The sequence below is a fragment of the Pyxicephalus adspersus genome, chromosome 3, assembly GCF_032062135.1.
Source record: "Pyxicephalus adspersus chromosome 3, UCB_Pads_2.0, whole genome shotgun sequence".
Classification (NCBI taxonomy): Eukaryota; Metazoa; Chordata; class Amphibia; order Anura; family Pyxicephalidae; genus Pyxicephalus; species Pyxicephalus adspersus.
Window position 1 is genome coordinate 48,980,772 of NC_092860.1, and position 19,562 is coordinate 49,000,333.

The following is a 19,562-nucleotide window of genomic DNA, read 5'->3' on the forward strand; positions in this document are numbered from 1 at the left end:
CACATCCTACCGGGACTAATAACATTCCTTGGGCTCTATTTATAAAGCAATGAATCTGGCATTCACTGAAATGTTCCCTGGCGGAGAATCTTTCAAATCCATGTGGTAGTAATTAATCCTCCACCAGGGAATATTTTTTTAAATAGAACCATTTGTGTTGAATGATAAATATTATTGTTTATATATTAAGAGTTTTTCTTAAATATAACAACAAATGTAAGCAAATATAATAAAGCTGATTCACAAATGTTATTGTGTGTGAATGTTGGCTACAATCATCCAACTGTGTGTCTAAAAATGGTAAGCTGGAAATGTATTTGTATCATGAATGGATCATTGAATGGTCAGGGCACATTAAGATCTATGCACGCACTAATGTGTGCGGGCAGCACATTGGCTCAGAGGTTAGCTCTCTGGCCTTTGCAGTGCTAGATCCCAGGTTCCAATCTTGGTAAGGACACTATCTGCATGGAGTTTGCAGGTCCTGCCCATTTTGGCCTGGGTTTCTTCCAGGTAAACTGGTTTCCTCCCACATTCTAAAAAACATGCAGTAAGGTAAATGGCTTCCCCCCCAAATCGACCTTAGACTGTGTTAAAGACATATGACTATGGAAGGGTCATTACATTAATATATTTCATCATAAAAGTAACCACCTGGTTAATACAGATCTTCCTTGTGGAACGCGGAGCAGGTAAACTCACCTCCTACTTAATAATGCGGGGCATTTCCGAGTTTGGGATCATAAGCAATAATTGGCCAGGATGGAACACATGCGGGCATGAGTTTATTCCTTGTTGAGTATAGTACCACTTAAAGCAGCCTATTGAAAATAAAAGGGTTGTCCAGGCACCTCAATATTCTTATAAAATAGCTGTCCCATGCACTGCAGTGTGTATAACGCCTTTGTTACATTCATAATTATTGTCACTCTCACATGGCATTGCGCGTCTTCTGTGTTACCATAACACACATATGTATTGTATGAGCATTCTTAACTCCTTTTGTAAATCTCCACACTTTACCTTAATGTTTCTCAAGCAGGGTTCCTCCAGAGATTGCTAGGGGTTCCTTGAGCAATGTGTGCCTTTTAGGTCAAATACCACTGATACCAATGATCTTTTTGGTTGTAAGGGTGACATTCTTCCTACTGACCAACACACTAGAATAATAATAAATAATAATGTGCTGTGATCTGTGGATATAAAAATTATAGCTGGGTTCCCTGAAAGTTATCTGAAGGGTCCCCCATGTTATAAAGATCAGGCGTCACTGCTTTACCTAACACTCCCTGGGTGTAGGGATCAGTAAGTGATCCTTTCCTGATTGTCACATGAGAAGTGTGCTGCAGGCGGGTGGCCCTTTATTAAGCCTGCATGATATATAATATCAATGGTGGTATCCTCCACTGAGCACAAGGAAGCGATCCCAGCCTCCCATTAATGATCCAGGACAGACTGTGCTGTGTGAATATTCCAGCACTGAAGTCTTTGTTAAGAGGAGTGAGACATAAAGGGGAATAAATAGTAGACTTGTGCTGAGAAGGCTTTTCTAAGTTGTAAGGCGCACAGCTCCACTCTTAGTATGAATGGCTTGGCACATCATATTTCCTTTTCACACAATTACAGTATTCCAGGAGAGAGATGGAGTAATTATGCACAATGAAGGCAGCAGACAGACAAACGAGATTAAGTCACCCCAGTGCAACATTCATCAGGCTGCGAATGTGTTGAAAACAACAGGCTCATGCTCTAATGTCAATGGGCACCATGACGTCACTTGTCCCAAGAGCTAGCACTCAGTGCCCTCCCCTGTGCCCGTTGTGCAGATAACTCTTAGCCCCCCATCATCTGATCAGCACTCTCATCCATAGAGGAGAAGAATAAAATAGGTCATGTAATAAGAGAAGTGCCAGCCATCTCCTCACCCCAGCTCCCCTCCTCCTGCACCGTGCATGCCATGTACCTACCTGCAGATGGATCTCCATAGGAATGCCTGGAGCTGTGCTATAAGCCTGAAGTGTATAATAAGTTGTGCTGATATGAGATAATAATAGTGGGAGGAGGAGCAGCGGTCTGCTCTTTGGCTCTGCCGATGGATTCAGTCTCTTGTGTTGTCGTCCTGTTTTTGGGGGGGGACCTGTCTCCCCCATCCATCCATCCATCCATGCACCTTGCTCCCCTCTGTGTCTGTAGGGAGGGGTATAATAAGCTAGACAGTATCACCGCAGCCCCGCCCACCCCATGATCAGGGGATATAGATACAGACAGACGGGAGAGGGAGACAGTCTCTATCAGCTACCGGAAATTGAATTCTAAGTCATAAATATACCACAGGAAGTATGTAATAACAAATACACTCCGACTCCGCCATCTACGCCTCCCATTCACTAAAAACAGAGGCCGGAGTTACCCTGCGCTAGCCCCGCCCCGCTCCCTCGTCGAACTCTGAAGTTCGATCGGTCTGGAGGAGGCGCGCTCTCGCGCAGCTTGCCTTCTGCTGATCCCATTGTTGTCGGAATATTCCAGCCGGGCTCGTGCACGCGCATCTGTCACTCACACTCCAGCCGTCTGCTGCTGGATATGGCTTGTAGAGCCCTGGAATAAACAAATACTACTGGCCAATATCAATAAAAATATTAAAAGATAATGTTTATGAATCAGTAAAATCATACAAACTACACTATATTATAATAAAAAGGTGTTATGTTATTGTAATGCATGACCTTCAAAATAAAGTTTTTTTGATATTGTGCACCTAACCCTAGAAGCAAAGTATAAAACATAAATACCTACTTCTAGAAATGCCATGACCTTTTATATTGGTTTAGAATAAAAGTGTACATAAATAAATAAAGTGTACATAAATAAATAAAGTGTACATAAATAAAAGCAACAGTTTTAGTGTAGGAAAGGGTAAAATACTGTCTGTACCAATGTCTCTATGTTTCCTGTCATGGAGAGACTAGAAGAGGGAATCTTTCCATGTGAGGAGAATTCTCCTGTTACAGGGATTCCCTCATAACAAGCCTCTACACTACAAGATTTCTCCTCACATTCTGTTTTGGGGACAAACATACATTTCTGGATTCTATATTCCCCTGACTTTCATTCTGAAGGAAAATTACAGCACAAAAATGGGGTGAATATACTCACAATAGAAACCTAACAAAGTCTAACACTTTACTTTGGTAAGGAGTAAAGGGAAGCCATTCTTTTCTTTTTTACAGTGAGAGAACCTTTGAAATAACTTCCACATCTTCAGGGAACCCCTCTATAATTCCTATATCCACAACTCACAGTACATTAGTAAGGTGGTCAGTGGGAAGAATGTCACCCTTACCGATAGCCAAAAATATCATCAGAGTCAGCGCTATCTGACCTGAGAGGTCCAAACTGCTTATTGCTCAAGGAACCCCTAGCAACATCTGGGGAAACCTGCTTGAGAAACACTGATATATAATATATTATAATATAGTTTTTCTAAAATTTTTCTATGCTGTGCGCTGGTATTGGAACAGAAATAGAGAGTAACATTTGTTCCAGTGATATCTGTCTAAGGGAAAATTTAGGGAAATGTTTTCTCACTTCTCATTGTGTCTACAGAACATGAGGTGAAAGAAAATCTTCACACAGATAGCAAAAACCAGGCTTAATCTTTTCCTGTTTTAACCAAAAATGACACAAAATTGTCTGTAGGAATACACATAATCAATCCTTTATCAATGCAATCATGTAAAAGACATTCAGTAGGAACTCTGGTATACGTTTACTACGTAATACAGGTAGTCCCCGGGTTACATACGAGATAGGAACTGTAGGTTTGTTCTTAAAGGTGAACTAAACTGAAAAGTGCCCAAAACAAAAAGTATACACTTACCTTAAATCCTGAAGGGCAGTCCAAACCATCCGGTAGTCTTCCTTAGGGTCCTGTGTTGTCCCAGTATCCGTCTCCGGGCCGGCGCACTGGGCGCCGCCAACTTCTCCTCTTCTTCTGGGTTCTTCTTCTTACGTCACCCAACCCAGGCGCGAGAGCGGGTGACATAGGTTGGGGAAAAAATATGCCAATCTCACTGCGCATGCGTGAGATCGACACATATTTTTCTCTTTTCACAAAAGGCTCCTTCTGCGCATGCATGAGATGCTTAGGCATGAGGAAGGAGCACCCAAGAGCCTCCCGGGATGGGTGACGTAGGTATCACGGGAGGCTTTGTGCTTCCATTCATTCTTGATCGCCTAGGAAATCGAGAATAAGGGGGTTGCTGCACCCTTATTTTTTTTTTAAAGAGTTGTCTACACTTTTTTGTAGAGTAGAATTTCAGAGTTTAGGTACACTTTAAGTTAAATTTGTATGTAAGTCTGAACAGGTGATTTAACCACAAAGCAAATAAATAAAAAAAAAAAATTTGGAGCCCAGACATTCATTAATTTCTGGAGTAAACTGTGTTTTGATATGCAAAAAAAAAAAAACAACAGCAAAGTTTGTCTTGGTTTTTTAAGAGTTACAAAAGATTGCTGTACAGCTCCTGCAAGTGATGCAAACTGCAACCCCCACCCCATCAAGCCCCTGTCCTGCACACAAGCTAGCAGGGAAGCCCCTTGGTATCTAGGAGGCATCCGTATGTCAGATGTCCATAACTCTTGGATTACCTGTAATGACCTTAGTTTTTAATGCATAAAATAGTATACTTACAGCTACCAATAAATATATAGATAAAACGGGATCCTGTCTACCACAGTTCTATAGTAGGGGTACATACAATGTATTTTCCAATTATCTTTGCACACAGTCAAAAAAAATCACAAAACTGTTTTGGAGAAGTTAAATGGCCAGCTGTAAATTGTTTTATGTCCCCTATGACAAATTCTTGAATCTGTCAGGGGGTCATGATTTGATAGTAATCATGTGATAAAGTATAACATTTTTGTTTTCTTCTGCTCCTTGGTTTAACCACTTGAGGACATAAAGTAAAACTATAGTCATCATTTCTCTTTATACTGGGTACACACATGCAATAATTGTCATTAAAAAACGAACGACTAACAACTATTAATGAGATCAACTATTATTCACAATTCTTTTGAAGGTTCGTATAGTGCACTAATTTCTACTTCACTAATTTCTAATGCACCAATAATTCTAAAGCTGCGTACACACGGCAAATTTTTCTCGCCCGATAATCGGTATCGGCCAATTATCGGGCGAAAATCTGCCGTGTGTACAGTCGGTCGTCGTCCATCGTCCGACGACCGTCCTGGCGGATCCATGGACGATGGACGACAACCGATCCTAATGAAAGGGAAGGGGAGAGCGCGCAGCAGGGTGCCGCTCCGTCGCTCTCCCCCTCCCCTCTCCATAGAGCATGAACGGTGCTGTATGTACAGCATCGTTCATGCATCGTGCAGTCTTTTCTCGTTGGAAAGGATCGTGAAAGATCCTTTCCAACGAGAAAAATTGCAAGTGTGTACGCAGCTTAAGTCACCAATATTGTACACACACTAGATACGATTGTTTGAACGATGCAAGAAGTGACGTGTAATGCAGGACCATCCATGATCACTGAACAACCGTACACACCATAGATAGCCAACGATCCTTGGCCAAACAGATCCGCCAGGGCGGTCGTTCATTTTCAGCGACATTCCTCATTCATCAGCGTCGTTCAACAATTGGTTGGTAATTGTTTCCAACTACAATTATTGCACATGTGGACGTAGCCTTAGGGTATGTACACATGTGCAATAATTGTCGTTCTTTTTGCAGTGCAAACAAACCAAGAGGACTGCCAGTGATAGATGGAATATCTGTAAGAACATCTGTGCTTTATTTTTTTATAGTAATATAAAAATAGAACCTAAACAAACAACAGGATGCCACTAGCAGTACTCCACTATGAAATAGGGGGAATGACATTACTTTAGGTTATGGATAGGTAAGACAGCTACCGGTATATAAGCAATAAGGAGTCAGGAGACATATTTTATTGTATGTATCCCAGGCTGTACTTTTGCTTGTATGCCCTAAAACAATTAATAAAACACACATTGCCCCCACTGCTTTTCTCTGCACATGCTGCACATTTTGAAAACTGCGACCTGCCATACATCACAGAACTGTAATTTGGTGCTATTGAACAAGGCTCAGAATACTCAGAAGTTTAATTGAATCATTCATTATTGTAGCATTGTATTTACTCTGCAGAGTCAAGGGGTGCATTTTAATCTGCACATGATAACAGTTAAAGCAATCTTACTGGTGAAATACAACATAAAATATGTTACTAGTTAAGCACAAAAAGTTTTATCAACCCTAATAAACTCTTTCATTTTGTTAGCTTTTTCTTTTCCAGTTTTTACCTAATAATATTTAAAACTTTTTTTGTAATTGCCTGCATTGTTTTCTGTACGAACCCATCCAAACATTCATTGGTATGGGGCAGGGACACAGAGTTCTTTCATTTGGCCTAATTTATTAAAGATCCCTAAGACTGGAGAAAATAGACTATCATAAGATAACCAGGTTTGCTGGATCACCCAGATTCTCCCATGATAGTTTATCTTCTCCAGTCTTGGAGAGCTTTAATAAATTAGGCCCATTAACTGTGAAAATCCTCAGACTTGTGGAGTACAAATGTACATTTGTTTGTCATTTACTAAAAGACCAATAATCTTGTCAATGCAATAGATTTCTTTTTTCTCTAGCAAAAGATGGCTGATGACTTCTGCAGTTCAAAAACCCCTTTATGACATTGCTCATTGCCTTAATTTATGTTGATGACCACATGGTTGGAAGTGGAGGTGCAATAAACTGAGGACCTCAGTATACACCCCAGTAAATATATATATATATATATATATATATATATATATATAAATATTATCCATACAGCACATGCACTATACCAGTTGACTCTGTATATTGTACAGCACATAATGTGCAGCTTACTACTATTCATCATAGTGTGCTGTATAAATACTACGGACAGTTTATTTAGACTTTGGAATTCCACCCTGTTAAAGGAACCAATACACAGGCTAATACATATAGATATGCAAGGGTTAATCTTTGGGAAATAATGTTTAAATTAAGATATTTTAATGGATAACTAAGATAAAAAATATTTTGCTATTTCATTATAAATGGTAACAATATTTTTAAATGGATTATAAGTAGATTTCTATTTAAAGGTAATTCCAGGAAAATGGAAAACTTGTGCCCTCTCTGTGCAGTTCAACAGAGGGGCCCTGCATCCTTCAGGTTTCAAGTTTTATTGGTCACAGCATTGTAATATAATACTGCCCTATTTCTTTATGGAGGTTTACAGTTTTCTATGTCACCTTCCTACTCAGTGAATCTACAGTGTAAGAGAGGTATGAAATGACCCCAGGGAGCTGCAAAGCTGAACCAGAAGACAAGGTGATCACTTGCACGGATGTGCACTGTGGCAAAGATATGTGAATCCCAAGACTGGATGAACAAACATTATAAATGACAGGTTAAAAGGTTAACAATTATGTATTTCTGTTGTGTATTATTAGGCTGACTGCTTCTTGTTCCAGGGCACGGAATGAATGCAAACGTTAATATACAGTATGTGCAGCAGTTACTGAAAATTCTCATGTGTTAGGTGTGTTGTCTTGGTTGTGGTCATCTACATGTGAAGTTGAATTGGTGTATCAACATATATTTATAGCTTAATGCAGGAAACAATACTGCGAGCAAAGCATAAAAAATTATTTCTGGTCAGTTTTACTTATAAACCTGTTGGGTGTACTCTGTATTGCTAGTTCCACAGTTTTTAAAAGATAATTATGTAATATTAATGATTCCTTTTATGTAAATTATCAGGGTGCATAAACCACGCCTTTCACACTGTTGATCACGGTGTGATCACTTGTCACTTTTACCTACACATTAAAGTTGGCATGTGCAGTGAAAAATATAACAATTTTATGATCATGAAAATATGGTGCTTATTTTCTTAGTACATTCATTTCACTTCACTTAAACACCAACAAACACTCAGCAGAGTGGCTTTACTCAAAAATGTAGAATATTTACTTATTTTCACAAAAAGTACACAAAGCAAATGCTATGTGCTATGTACCAAGAAATCTTCTAGCCAGCCATTAAGATTGATACAGGTAATAGTCATGGGCTGAAAAAAATCTGTAGTAGCATTCACTCAAAGTCATTAAGGTGGCAACACATGATCCAAAATTACAATGAAAGCACAATTGAGAGCCTAAATATAATAATAATAGGCAACACAACTTCTTATCCCCTCCGTTTGACCTGCTTCACACTTCCTTGGAGTTATATGGGAAGAAACATAAAATATGACATGAGCTAAAACTTCAAGACTATCCCTATGGAAATTTGAGCCTTGGGTTCCACCGTGCAAAAAGGCTATCACATATGTATAAATAACAAAAGTTCATGCAAAACTTAATTTTTAAAACTACTTAAAGGTATCCACAATGTATTGTCCAACAGCAACAAATACAGAAAAATTGTTGGCTCCTGAAATGCATTGGCTGTTTATGTTTCTGTTGGAGAATAGGTTGTGAGCTCACACCACAAAGTGGTTTGGCTCTGTTTTCTATATCTTTTAAATGAAATGAGGTATAGTTAGATTAGTATTATTTAAAACTGGAGTTCAGGAATTAGTGGCCCACCATGCTAACAATGTGATTAATTGTAGCTTTTTAATTACCGCCTTCCAGAACATGTTGAGAATTTTGAATACTTTTGAGTACTGCAAGCTACCATATTGATACGGTTATACCACCAGGCATAATGTAAAATTAAAGTTCCTTATGAGCCAGTGGCTACGCTAGGAACTGTAGGTGGAAAAAAAGTGCCGGTGATAATAAGTGTCAGTGTGTCTTGATGAAGATTAAAGCACTTGAAATCTAAAAAAATATATCTTTTCCTTTAAAGTGAAAACAGTTTATACAATTAAGCTACTTTATAAAAAAAAAAATAAAATCAGTATATAGTTTCTTAGTATGGTATTTTTATAAATATTCATAAAAACACAAATAGGAATACCAGATGGGGACCATTAAAATTTTGTCATGATTTGGGATTCACCAAACATTTTACATAGATATAACATTTATTATCAGTTATCAGTTTTTCATGGATTACATGTAAGATAAGATGCTTTTATTCATGGATTCACATGACTGAATTCATCATCAAGGATATTTTTTATCTGATTGCTTCCTGTGCTCCTTCATACAATATCCTTTTTTCTATATATTCGAGGTTTTTTTTTTCTCAAGTTGGCTAGGATTATTAGCAGGCAAATCAGATCTAGGTAGTAAATGGAGGAGCTGGGTTTATCAGCTTGTTCACGCTGTGTATTTTATATACAGAATTGTATCAGTGACTAGTTTTACAAACCAGGGTTTTCTCTTACTTGTTTCTTTGAAAAAAAGTTTATTGATTCTTAACCTATTTGTTTGTACAGAGTATATGTTCAATGAACTTAGAGACATGAAATTCTCAGTTACTAATTTGATCATAAATTAGCATATAAACATAAATCTTTTAATTACCGTGCAGTCAATGCAGACCAGACAACCTAAATGTATGGGTGGGGTTGACAGGATGTAATACAAATAATGATAGCTATCCATCTGTTCATCTGTTATGACACATTTTTACTGAGAATTTATAATCTAAAAGTTTACAGTATGTAAAAGTTTATCCATTTAGTTAGAGTAAGGCTATGTACATGCATGCAATAATTGTCGTTGGAAAGGATCTTTCATGATCCTTTCCAACGACTTAGGACTGCACAATGCATGAACGAGTGCTGTACATACAGCACCATTCTGCTCTATGGAGAGGGGAGGGGGAGAACGATGGAGCGCCCCCCCTTCTTCACTTGATTGATTGATAGATTTGCCAGGACGGTCGTTCAGACGATGTATGACGAGCGCAGTACACACGTCAGATTCTCATCCGATATCAGCCCTGAGCCGATTATCAGACGAGAACCATTGCATGTGTGTACCCAGCCTAACTAACTAGCCATTCTCTGCTTTTTCAGCTGTGATGCTCAGTGTGCACAGGTTGTAGTTAAAAAAATTGGATGTAGGCACCTGGGAGCTTTGCAGGATGTGTCAGCTTTCCAGAATCTACTATTGGAAAATATTATAACCTAATTTTTTTACATTTATTATAAAATTACAAACAGCCAAACTACACTTATGAATAAAAATAAATAAACCCTGGTATCTACACAGCAATATCTGTGATTTTCACTTGGCTTGGTTATAAAGCTGGGAGCAATCATTTTGCATTACTTTTTGGTGCTGTGGGTATTGTAAATTAACTCATAATAAAGTAAGCCCCCACTGGTCTTTGTGGGGCACTGTGTAATAATGAATAAAAGGACAAATACTAGTCTGTCTCGCAATCAGTGGCTCGTGACAGACCAGAAGTCCAAGATGTCTGGATACTAGGGATGAGTGAGAATGCCTCTTCCATTCTCACAAAAATTTCCTTTAACTTCTGATGGGTCCGCTAAATTTTGGCGAACCAACTTTGCGAATCCATTGGAAGATCAAGGAAATCATTACAGGAGGAGGATTTTCAGGGCTGCATTTATTCTTGCAGCCCTGGGAATCCTCCGGCACTAGAAGTTAATTAACCCCGGGATTGCAGTGGATTCTCAGGGCTGCATTCGTTCATGCAGCCCTGGGAATCCTGTGTGCGATCCCTGGCACTAGAGGTTAAATAGGGTCAAGTCTCCCCATTCAAAACCTTTAGTGCCCTCTTATTGGCTGAGGAAAGCTTTTGTCCAAATTCGCTGTGAGATCGAGTTTTAAAAACTTGCTCGCTCATCCCTACTGGATACCCATGGCATGCTGTGGTTGCATTTGATCCTAAGCCTCTACTGTGTTCCATAATGAACGACTGGCAAGTGGATCCACATCATGCAGCAAAGAACTAGGCATGCAAAACACCCCGAAATTTGTTGGATGTTAGAAGTACAGTTGACAATCAAAAATCTAGCAACTTTAGGGACCCGAGGAGGAGGAGTGCCAGATTTTTTGAAAGTTATACTTACCTCCACACACAGGCCAGCCTTCCTCTCGCAGCACCGTGGACATCTTGTACAGTTCAAGGGAGCAGACAGCAGGGACGTCTCAACGTGAATATAGTTTAGCAAGCAGACCTAACAGCTATTTCTGCAGAACAGCGTCATCAAAACATTAGTGGCCAAATAGTTACTGCAGTCCCTGTATTGAAAATGCGATCTGAAATTCATGCCAGAAAACTGAAAGAAACAAGTTATTGATGGTCGGATTTTCGATTGTCAACTGTACTTTGAAAGCTGTAGCTGTTCAAGCATGTGAAGATAATAAGTCACTGCCCAGCAGTGAATAATGTAAGTTTAAGACAGCTCTGCTATGCTTCTTTCTTTAAGAATACAGTCAACAAATTTTCATGATCACATGAAAAATCACGATTACATTAATCTTCTTTGCCTCAGGTGAGCCTTTATTTTGGAGAAACAGGTAATTTAGGTAAACACGTCAGTGCCATGTTGTGCACCTTTACAGAGTAAATGCAGGTAGTTGTGGTGATGACCCCTTCAGAGGATGGCCCAAAACTCATGGTATGTCCTTAGTCTTTTAGCTTGAATGACACTGGGTATCATTTAATAATGAGAATTTTTTGTAGTTGAAGGTAACTTCTGAAAAACTTCAAATTAAAGGAAAAAAACATTCCGAGGATTATATACAAAATTGCATGGAGTTGGGCTTTCACTTTTCCGGAGATACCAGTGTTTTCTGCACTGTGTGGGAGCTGTAGGTCTGAACCCAATGAACTGAAACTGAAAAACTGGGTGTGTTACTACATCGGTTATGAAGGACTGCAATTAAATGAAATTCAAACAGGCATTTAATTAGGGAACATTTTGGCATATTTCATTAGTAGATGACGCCTAGTAACATTTTATTACTATTGTATTGAAATAATAGTCTGCATGCAAAACCAAATACAAAACATGCAGGACCTATCTTACCTTTTGCATTTCACATGTACGAATCGTTATCAGTGGATTTAAAGTTTATATACAAAGATACATTGAATGTAAAATGAAATGTTACCAGATCACTGACAACAAAAAACTTAACAGAAGCACTTATTCCTGCCAAGTTTAACCAAAACCAAAACAAAGGGTAATACTGAGTAGTAGTTACATTCAGATAAAGTCACTTTGTCTTTGCAAGCCGCTTTGAAGCTATGAAACATCTTCAACACAAATACATCCAGTTAGATTTGATTAGCTAATACTCGATATAACAAACTTTGAATGAGAAATTTTAAACTGATTCTATGCAGTGTAGGAACATCATGGATGTTGTGTAGGGCCAGCAGTGTGCTGTACAAAGATTGCTAAAAAACTGCAGCACCCTGCCCTATGCAGACTGCCCTGGGCAATGACCACCTATGACACTGAAAGAATTGAAATGTAAAAACTGCCTAAACTTTTTGGCCTCAAACAACAATGGCTAAAATGTAACATTTTCTCTGGTCTTTAAAGCATATACAGATTCGATAGCTGATCTGATAGTCTATCACTTAGAAAAGGAAAAAATATTTAGCAAAATATTAATACTAAAAGAAAGCATTGCTTATTAAAAGAAAAACTTATGGCACTAAGGAGTCTATTTACAAAGCGATGAATTGACATTCACCACACATTCTCTGGTGGAGAATGTTGTAGAAACATATGTTTTTGATCATAGTGGAAGTAATAGATGTAAAATAAAAATTAATAGAAAACTGACCGATAGTCAAATTTACTGCTTTATAAATGGCCCCCAAACTGCAATATACACTGTTTCTGATAAATCACTTGGCTGGTAACTGAAATGTTAGAATTGCTCTGATCCAAAGATGAGAAATGCAAGACCTTAGGTAAGTAAAATGAATGTGTATGACTGCACGCAAGTAATCTTTGCAATACATTGTAATTCTAGTATATATTATTGTTCACTTTAAGCATATGCTCTGATGCATCCTATTTTAGTGTACACAGAACAGAAAAAGGTTGGCATCTGCAATGGTTTTAGAAAATCAATATGATCCAAATAGTAGATCTAAAAGAAATTGTAATATAATCAAAATGGTGTTTTGCTTTAATATTATTTCATTTTAAATTATTCTGTCTAAAGTGAAAAATATAGTATTACTTTCAAATGTATGCTTTATTAATATTTCTGTTAAATTATATGAAAATTCCCAACAGAAAAAAAGAAATGAATAATTTTCTTCAGATCCAATTGTTTCTTGCTAATTAAATTGGCCAGTACACATTCCCGTTGAGAACAGATAGTTTTCTTTATATAGCATCAGTTTAATTAATGTGCAGGAGAAAATGAAAACTTGCATCCACTGCCTTCCAGCTGGATATCAGAGTGGCAATCTTAAAACACTTTGTATATACTTATTTAATGGCAGCATGGCTATCACAGCATCACTGTAAGCCATCAGGACTGGAAAACCTAGAGATGCCTTTTAATATTCCTTTATTTTGAATTTAGAGTGTTATTTTATTACCTTTTTATTCATTTATTATTTATTATGTATGTGATATATGATAGCAATTAGATTTGGTGCTGCCTAATGCATTAGGTTTAGTTCTACCTCTTATTATATTAGATTTGTGAGTTTCATAATAGTTTCACATATTTCTTATAACCAAGGCTAAAAATAAAAATTGTAATATTACGTACCGGAAGTATTTGTCCTTAAGTTGAATTTGTATGTAAGTCGGAACAGGTAGATTATTTTAATAAATGCAATTAGCACAAATGTGTGGTGCCAGTTACTGTATGAAATCCTCACTGTTAGTTAATCACAAACAAAGCAAAAAAAAAAAAAAAACAGACATCCATTAACTTCTGGAGTAACCTGTGCTTTTAATATAGGAGCTTTAGGGTGTAAGGATGATGAAAGTCAAAATTTAGTGGTGATAAGACCACATAGGTGAAGATTTAATAAAGTCTCAGCTGCAGTTGTTGCATGTAGAGGGAATGCTTTAGATCATGCCTAGATAGCTTTAATATACATGCGCAGAGATATATGAATCCAGATTTGTGGTTTCACATTAATCCATCAATGCGGGTCTGTATTCACACGCATAGGACCACGCTCCAAGCTCTTCAGGTTTCTGCATTTGGATACCAGGACACATCACTACATCATTCATCTTTATGACCTATACAACATTGGAAGGCACGGTGTTTAGCTTGCTTACTAAATACATGTTCAGACGTCCCTGCTGCCTGCTCTCCGGAACTGTGCCAGATGTCCGCGGGTGCTGCGAGAGGAAAGCTGGCCTGTGTGTGGTGGTTAAGTATAAAAAAAAAAAAATTTGGAATTTTTGAAAACCTGGCACTCCTTAGGTCCGGAGGTTGCTGGATTTTTGATTGTCAACCGCTAGTTCTTTAACTACTGCAAGCCCACATTACATTTAAATATATATTTTATCTTCCCCTCTGGTTGCATACTTATGTGCTCTTCATAAAGATTCTGCACAAAATTCGACCATGAATGCTAGTCTGAAGATGGTGATATTTTAGAGAGTGAAAAACCTGTGAAATATATTCAGTAAATTAAAATTTCATGCAAAATATAGCAAACTTAGTAAATTTGTGTATAAAAAATGTCAAAACAAAACATGATAGTGAAATATATTACAAGTGTGCAGTTTATTATATATCAAGATTTTGTAAGCACGGACCTTTTATATTACTTAGCAGTAAATTTGTATAGCAAGAGTTTTTATGGAGTTTACTATTTCCAGGTGGAGGTACTCTGCCGCCCACAGGCTGTTTACAATATTACATTTTTTACAAAAGCACAGAATTTGTTTACTAGAAAGTATGAATGAAATTAACATTTTACTTAATTTTTTACTTGAATGTAAAAAATTTTTTTATACCTGCTGTTTCTCAATCATTTTAAACTATGTCTGATTTAGTGACAATGAACTAGGTGAAAAAACCCAAACATGTAAATGCCAGTCAAACTATACAGCGATTATTATTACAATCGGGAATAATTTTGAACAAAATTTTTGATTACCTAAATTTTTAAGCTTATTTACACTAAAACAGGTATGCTGATTCTGAAAGTGCAGTTAGTTTTCTTTTATCACGTCAGTTTTTTTTTCTCAATGTGGATTTGTATAGGCTATTTATTTACAGACCACAAGTCAGTGTGGTCAGAGGTTGTGCCCTGCTCTACGTAGTGAATAAGTAAAATGTATTTTTCTACTTACACACGTATTTCCTTTCTTTCAGATCTATCATGTCTGGCTCTGCTATTTCTCCTCATAAGTGCCTAAACAACCCTGATTCATTTTGTTGTATCTGTGGCAGTTTCACCATTCCCAGTCAAAGGGAAAACATCAGCACATTTGTAGAGCAAGCCTATTTGGCATATTTCAAACTTGGTGATCAAGATAAGTCTTGGGCCCCTCATAAGGTGTGCAAACAGTGTGTCAAGGGTTTACGGATGTGGACAAAGGGAACACGGTATAAGATGCCATTTTGTATACCTATGGTTTGGCGAGGGACAGGAGATCATTTCAGTGACTGTTACTTTTGTATAGTGGAAACTTCAGGATATAACAAGAAAAATAAATGTAACAGAGTATCCTAGTCTACCATCGGCTATACGCCCAGTGGCTCATTCAGGTGAAATCCCAGTGTCGGTTGTTATTACACTGTCCTCTCTTGAAGAACTATGGTGAAGAACTAGGTGACAACAATGATGAAAAGTTTGAAACTGAAGAGGACTCTGTTCGTAAGGGATTTGATCAGCATGAGCTGAGTGATTTGGCACGTGATTTGGGACTATCGAAGAAGGCTTCAGAACTCCTAGCATCAAGACTGCGTGAGAAAAACCTACTTGAAAAAGGTATCATACTTTCGAACCAGAGAAATTGCATTTCTGCAGTACTTTAGAACTGACAATGGCTTTGTGTATTGCCACAACATACCTGGTTTATTAGAGTAATTGGGAATTCCAATCTATAACTCAACTGATCGGCGACTATTTATTGATAGCTCATCAAATTTGTCAGCTCATCAAAGATGAACATTTCATCAGGACAAAGTCGAAAAGAATGTTTGGTTATCGAAAGCCATTGTCAAGTACTTTCGTGGAAACACACAAGCAAATAATTACACAGAAATTGTCCAGAAACTCTTGGGGAGCTACAAAATGCTTGGTTGCAATATGAGCATCAAGGTTCATTTCCTGCATAGCCATCTTTCTAACTTCCCAGAAAACCTTGGTGCATTCAGTGATGAGTAACTTGAACAATTCCACCAAGATTTGAAGGTCATGGAAGGACAGTATCAGGGTAGATGGGATGTACATATGATGGCTGACTATTTTGAAACATCCGGCAGGATTGTTCTAACACTCCAAGAAAAGCGTAAAATTTTCAAATGTTTTACTGTAAAAAAAATGTCATAGAGTAACAATAAATCATTCGTATGAACAAAAGAAATTTAAATAAACAGTATATTCAAGTTATGTCATTATTGTTTTATTGTATGTAAAATTTGCATGTTTTTTTATGACAAAATGGAGGGTACCCTGTATCATAAAAACTGGATGTGATAGCAAAAATCTGGGGTCATTTCTGGATTTACCACCCAAAAATTAGTAAAAACAAGTGTAAGATCTAACTCAACAAAAAAAGCGTTCCCCAGTGATTATTATTAAACAAGATAATTATAGCACTAACATATTACACAGCACTGTACATTAAATAGGGGTAGCAAATAAAAACAGTTACAGTGACACAGAAGGAGAAGAGGACCCTGCCCCGAGGAGCTTACAATCTAGGAGGTGGGGGAGGTTATTGAATGTTATTTCTTGTATATATCAAATGCCTTTTATGTTTTGTGCATTTAGAAACATTTTCATGGTTCAGATTTTTGAGAACCGTTTCTCCTAACCTTACTACAAAGTGCCACCTTGTCATTTCAATGACCTTAACGTGAACAACTTTCCACCAAGTTTACTTTGTGAACAGCTTATGTCCCTTGGACTCCTTTTATTAGGTGTGTAATTTCAATTAATTTATTCTTTTACAGAGGAGATCTTCCATGCTCCTTATTTTATTGCTCCATTATGCACTCTTTAAAGTTCCGCTAACTGCATATTCAAAATGAGCTCTTACTAATGTTTTGTACAAAATAAATCGGAAGACTATGTGCTACCGAAATATACAATAAACGGATATCTATGCAAACAAGCAATGGTTCTTATCACTGCTAAACCCATATGCTGTCTTCCAGCTATATCTGTAGTTAATAAATGTTGAATAAATATTTCAATAAGGATGATGTAAACAGTACAGTTTGTGTCAGGCTTGCCAGTAATAAATAAACATTCAATCTCACACCATTTTTGCTCCTTAAAGTCAGCCACCCTGACTTGCTTGCTTCCAAGTTCTTATCATTGTGTGGATGGGGGTGGTGTGCTTTAGGGGTATGAAAACACACTGGACCAGCTTTATTAAAGCTCCCCAAGACTGGAGAAGTTAGACTATATTGGGAAACCTGGGTGAACCAACAAATCTGAAATGAATCTTGTCTATGACTGAAAACATTTGCCAACTAATGGCAAATTAGTTTGAGGAGATCCATTCTAAGTTTACTTCATTACCCAGGTTTTCCAGTCTTGGAGAACTTTTTTTTTTCTAAATCAGGCCAATTGTGGTCACTGGAAATACTGTGCTGGATGGATGTGCAAGTCAAATAATTCTCTGTCTTATGTGGGGTACCTATGTGGGTAAGGTAATGTATTACCACAAATCAGTTATATACATAGCATTTTTAACATCTAAAGTAAAAAATGGTCTAATAATAGAAATATTTCTATATTCTGACACGTTCTGCTCCTCTGCCCAGCAAAACATTTCAACTTCCATTCTACGCACACACTCAATATTCCAAAACCATCTATCTGGCTCCAATATTTGTCCCCACTCTGACAAAATTAGATTAGCACCATCTCTGTCACCAGTGAGCAGTCAGTTTCTGTAGAATCTGACATTAAATAAAGCTTTCCACAGCTGGAGAGAATACACTTTTATTAGTGAAGCATGGCGATCCAGCAATCCTGGAATGGACCCGATCCAGGATTGAAAACCTTTGCTAACAAATAGCAAATGATTTTAGGAAATCCATTAAATGTTTGCTGGATCACTAGGTTCACTGATGAAAGTGTATCCTCTCCAGCCCTGAAGAGCTTTAATAAACCAGGCCCCTGGTCTTAGTTATATACTTACTCCAATCAGTTGATACATAAGTCTTAGATGCATACTTTTAAAAATATTTAATAAAAATGCAAACTGACCCTCCTATAGTATTACAAAGGCCTAATTCATTCCAGAAAACACAAGTAAACTTTTTTTATTTTTATACTATTTTATTGTTTGAAAAGTTCTGTATAAATGTACAAATGTTCTTAAATGTGCAGTACATTCTTAGCTATATATAAATGACTGTCTGTGCGTTTATAAAGCTACTTTTGCATTGAATAAGGCTTTTTAAATGACTTTGACACTGTACCACTATATTAGGCCCTGTAAAAATGTTTTGTGTTTGGCGTCTTAAATATTTGTTTATTACATTTTTATTTCATAGAATCAATAATTTATGGTCATATACCCATTCCTTTTTTAGGCGTCTATGGTGTCAGTTATTTCACATTTTTATTTTATTAACATTGCAGTCAGATTAGACGTGAAGTGAAATACAGACAGCATATCTATATAAGGTACATTAAATTACTACCGTGTTTCCCCGAAAGTAAGACCTACCCCGAAAATAAGACCTAGCACTTTCCCGCTGGCACCCGACGCTGGAGAGGGAGATCGACGGACGACGATGGACGGAGGACGACGCTGGAATAAGAAAACGACGCTGGATGTGCACAGCGGGACCATGGAGGTAAGGATGTGACAAAATTACGGGGTTAACCATCCTAGCCATTTTTTTTTGCCCGACCTTCGTACGGGCATAACGGCTAGGTGGTTAATAGGCAATTACCTAACCTCTTATTACTGAATGCTTCCTTCTTTTATGTAAACAATCCTCTAAAACCCCTTCCAGCAGTCCTGCATTGTAAGGACATGGGTGATCTACCCACATTACAGAGTGTCAGAGGGAAGGTAGGGCAAGAAGGAATAAGGTAAGTAAAACTGCTTTCAATGTCCCTCTAGACATAAATGAGCATATAAAACTTGCAGTGTGAAAAAAAATAATCATGAAAATATCATAAAACAGATGAATATACGATCAGCGTAATAACTGGGTACCTAAACAGACTGATCCTATTTCACAAATAGCTAGATGTGGCTTGCACAACAAAAACAACATAATTGTTATGAATGCAAATTTCCTTTATAACCTGTCACTGTCCATGTATATATATATATATATATATATATATATATATAGCAAATGGGTATAATAATAATATTCTTTTAATATTCGACTGCATG

At 37.4% G+C, this 19,562-nt stretch overlaps 1 protein-coding gene across 2 annotated transcripts in view; it reads right to left on the reverse strand.

Annotated features, from left to right (window-relative positions):
• KIAA1958 (KIAA1958 ortholog) overlaps positions 1 to 2,466 on the reverse strand; it is a 51,000-nt gene extending 48,534 nt beyond the window's left edge. Inside the window, exon 1 of one of the 2 annotated variants that reach the window (XM_072404505.1) lies at positions 1,968 to 2,460. The gene's annotated coding sequence lies outside the window, so the exon portion shown is untranslated. Of the gene's footprint in view, positions 1 to 1,967 lie in introns of both variants that reach the window. The other variant, XM_072404504.1, reaches the window with a different exon arrangement.
• Positions 2,467 to 19,562: the final 17,096 nt, after the last annotated feature.